The sequence below is a fragment of the Sinocyclocheilus rhinocerous genome, unplaced genomic scaffold (assembly GCF_001515625.1).
Source record: "Sinocyclocheilus rhinocerous isolate Xijiao unplaced genomic scaffold, SAMN03320098_v1.1 scaffold2975, whole genome shotgun sequence".
Taxonomy (NCBI): Eukaryota; Metazoa; Chordata; class Actinopteri; order Cypriniformes; family Cyprinidae; genus Sinocyclocheilus; species Sinocyclocheilus rhinocerous.
Window position 1 is genome coordinate 174,102 of NW_015647017.1, and position 4,878 is coordinate 178,979.

A 4,878-nucleotide genomic window follows, 5' to 3' on the forward strand; every position below is an offset into this window, starting at 1 on the left:
CAGCATCACACACGGCGGCCTACAGTGAGCAGAGGCCGGGGGCTAGCGTGAGCAACGGCCGGAGGGTTAGAGTGAGCAGAGGCGCAGGCTTGAGAACGATGCGGCCTGCGATTTCGGCGAAGGAGCGTCCGGAAGGGCATGTGACGACTCCGGGCTGGACTCCACGGTGAAAGCCGATCCGGCGATCGTCAGCCTGAATAGCTCATAGCCTGTTAGTGTTGAATATTTATACATGTTGAAATTACTTTGTAGTCTAAAGCCTGACTGTAGACTGAGCCTGGTTTCTCCCAAGGTTTTTATTTTTTTTGCATTATTGACAAACTATTTTCCTGTTTGACACTAAAGCTGCTTTGACACAATCAGTATTGTATAAAGCGCTATATAAATAAAGGTAACTTGACTTAAAGCAAAGTTTGCACATAACCCGATCACGTTCCATTTCAACACCGTTCCATTTTTTGGGTTGCTTGAAATTCTGTTTAGTTCTCACTCTGGATCTCAGAGAAATTTAGGAAAAGCTGTAAATCTGCCCTGACTAAAACACATGTGCATGCATAACACACATAGAGGAATGCATGGTGGAATGGAGCTAGTTATTGAGTGGAACAATAGATACGTTGTGTATTTCATCAATTAATGATCCTCAGCTACTTAGGACAACACTCATCGGGCTAGTAAACGTTTTTGTTAAGGTCAAAGAAAACTTTAATGAGATTCTGCATGGAAATCACACTGATCACTCCATCTCAGCAAGGTCTAGAAGTGAATTGTCCTCCTTTTCCAATTAATTTAGTGTTTTTTGTGATATCTAATTAGTTCTTCTGCACTGTCTGCTACCCAATGCAAAGAGCCACTGCAACACCAGCACCCGCTGTTATAGTCCCAGAGAGAATAATCGGTAACACTTTCTATGAAGCCCGTATTTATAATACATTATAAGGGTATTCTTAAGGCATTATAATGAATGCATAATGCATTATAAAAAAAACTTATATCTTATATACCATTTGTCAATACACACCTCATAACATAAGTTAGTGCTAGTTAAAGGGATTTCCAGTCAATACACAGGGCAATTGAAAACGCAGTGCAAGTATTAAAGATTTTTTTTGCAACTTTACATATGCACATTAAGAGGTAAAGTGCTCTATTGTTTGGCTTTTTAAAACCTATTTCATACTGTAATCTTCTAGTTCAATTTGATAGAAAATAAGAGCAGTTGCACAAATCTGCAAGTGCACAATGTACTATAGCTAATTGTATCAATGTTCTGTTTCACTCATGGTACAATTCAATTTGTATACTCTGAAAATGGGGATATGGTGGCTGAATGAATAATGCTGTAGCCAAAAATGAACAAGGTATTTTAAGATCATGTCTCCGGCAATTGCAGGAGTTGCATCTGAGAACATTAATCTAGTGAATAACTTGCAGAGCACAGGAAATGCAAATTGTACAAAAGTACATAACATGCAAATAAACTGTAACAAATACACTTTTTCAGTCAAAAATTAAAAATAAATAAAAATTACAAAGTGACAAATCAAATCTGGATAGCATAACAGTAGAGGAACTACAGTCCTTGGAGGGGGCATCCGATATTCAATATTGCAATTCATATTATAAATAAAATTTGTTTTTTACTAAAATAACATCAAAATCATGTATGTGTCAATGAATAAATCCATCTATTGAGCATACAGAATGAATGCACTGATCTTAAAACATGTACAGAATTTCAAAGACCTTTGCTTAAAGCATGTTGTTCTGAGATCAAATTTATGTGCTTTCTCACTCATTGGAAGCAGCATGAGGGTCCTCACTGATCATCCTTAGAGGAAATATTGTTATGCTTCAAATATTACATTTCCGTCTCTACATAAGCCAGATTGTTTACCTTAAAGTCAACAACATCTCAGCTTGCAAGAATCATGATGTCCAGAAATGCTAGAGGGTGAGACAGATATAGAGTGAATCACATTGTGTGGGCTGCATGGAATGTGGACAGTCATAGTTTATCCATACAAAGAGACCACCGTGTTGAGCACCATGTCATGCAATAAACTCAGAAGCTATTTTACTTGATGCTAATAAAGAACGAGACCCCTGCCCGAGTTACATACTGTATATAAGTAAAATACCAGCTCCCAGTTGCAAGCAGGCTAGCATGCAGTTCATTCATAAAGCTCATTCATGTACCAACAACAGTAAGACCTTAGATTTCTCAATATTGCCAATCTCAAAACATACAGAAACCATTATTGGAACTGGATTAATGAAGTTAATGAAACATGAGCAGAATATATTTGTGTGTAAATCATTAATTGATCCCATTTGCAAAATCTTGCAAATGAATTAAATGGAAATGTTTATGGCTTCATTCATAAGGTTAATAGAAAGAATAATGTTATTCTGCAAACTACTATCAAATTGTTATTGACTTATCAATAGAGCATTGTAATGTAATGTAAAACAGGTCTATTAGAAAAAGTATTTTAAAGATTGTTTGCATCCTTGCATATATTGGCAGATCATGAGGTAAATTGCTCTATTGTATGGCTTGTTAAAACCTATTTCATACTGTAATCTTCTGGTTCAAATGGATGGAACATAAAAAAGAGCAGCATGTATAATCTACAATTGCACAATGTCATATAGCTAATTGGACCAATGTTCACGCAGAGTGCAGATCTTTAATTCACACTGTGTTACTCGTCTGCTGTTCGTCTACCCTGCAGCTGTTACCTGCTTCACCCCTCAATAAAGTACTGGCGCTAGAGTTCTGTTGTAGCTGCCTATTTGTGATGTGACAGTATGTTAGTCGACACATCAAAATAAGTGTACTTTTGATATTATTACAAAGTGCAATTTTTAAAAGTGTACTTGAGTGTATTAAGAAACAGTCATGAAAGTGTTCTGTATTTTAGTTCAGTGGCCTTTTATTTAATTAATAGTATATTATCTGCAATTACAGATTTTTTTATTTTTTATTTGAAGTGCACTACAAGTAAACATTCAGTACAATAAAATAGTCTTATGGGTTTGGGACAACATAAGGACAAGTAAATGGTGACAGATTTTTCCTTTTTATTAAATATATATTATAAAATGATAGTGATACTAAAAGGAGGTGAACCATAAAATCGAAGAGTTTGCAAGCCATTTACCTTATGCTGTGCCTGCAATTAGAGTACTGCAACATGCGTGGAAATAGCTTGTGTAGTTCAACTAATTCAGTGGTTCTCAAACCTGTCCTGGGGTCCTCAAACACTACACATTTTGTATGTCTCCCTCATAGGCCACACCCAGTTCAAGTCTTGCAGACTCTACTAATGAGATGATGAGTTGAATCAGGTGTGTTCAATGAGAGAGACATACAAAATATGCAGTGGTTGGGTGTCCCCAGGACAGGTGAGAACCACTGAACTAATTAACCAGGCAGGGAACTAATGCTGCGTTCACGCCATATTGTAATTACTGTAATTTTGAGATGACAGCACGTGACGTTCTACTCGGAGCTGTTCATGTCCTCGGACTCGGAATTATGCTTTTCTATGGCAACTCTATCAATGCCTAAACAGAGCCTGCGGTGGTCAGGTGGTACAGCATGGTACAAGTCGTAGCTCTCAGAAAACTCCCAGTTCACAAGTTGTAATTACGAGTTCTACGAGGACGTGATCGCTTTTTACAAGTTGGAATCTCGTAATTATGGGAATTCCGATATGGCGTGAACGCACCTATACTGCAGAAATGGGCCACTTGAGTTCAGCTATGTTCTTGTGTTGCCTGATCTATGTCAGTCTATTTATTTAAAAATTGTGTGTGATAGGTGTTTCCAACTATGTTTCTTTTTATTATTATTATTATTATTATTAATGGCTTCATAGTATAATAAGATCTGATCCTGGACATAGTGTCACAGGACAGAAGAGGGAGTCGGGCACTTTGTCAAGACAAAACTGGCAGTATACTTCATAAATGGAGGTGGAGCACAAAACATTAACACCCCCATGCTGTGTCTCACCAACCTTCTCACCTCTCTCCCCATAGGGAGCCAGCATATCCTTTACTCCTAATAATGACCTTCAGTTGCCCACCCTGGTGACTGAATTTAATATGCTACTAGTAGTACACACTAGTACACATCTGTACACTAAAGTTTAAATTAGATGAATCAATTTTTTGTGTAGTTTGTTTGTTTATTAAACAGATAGCCAGAACTTTTTTCTGTGCAGTTTTTTTAAGTCACCATCAGAAGTTCAGCAATAATTAAATCCTAAGAGAAGCACATTGATCAAAGAAACATCGCTAAATGTTACTTACATTACGTCATAATGGCGAGTTCACTGATCTACATGAATATAAATATAGATCAGTGGGAGAGTCTTCGAATTTAGATAAGGTTTGTCCAATAAATTTATTTTGTTGCTCGGCTTTTGAAAAAATCTCAAAAGGGTGAGGAAGTCACTAAATCTAGTGACAAAGTCACTCAATTGGCAACACATACATTGACTACAACATAATCAGTTATTAATATTTTGTTGGTCCTCTCTTGTTTTTGCATGTGTTCATAATTTCTTTGTATTACAGCATGGCCCAAAATTATGACCGCATTGGCAGGTTGGCATGTTTCATTGCATTATTATAAAACAATTGATTCTAAGCAACTATGCAATATGCTTACAAAATCTTTATGTATTTGGTCTTGGTGGGATAGATCTGCTATGCTGCTGCTGCTGCAGCAGAGCAAGTACCGAGACTTGCTACTGCCAATACATCCACAACATGCTGCGGTAAGCATGTAAGAAATACTGCTGCTGCACATATAACACATATGAATAACCCCCCACAAAGCAGGAGACACGTTACACAAAACAA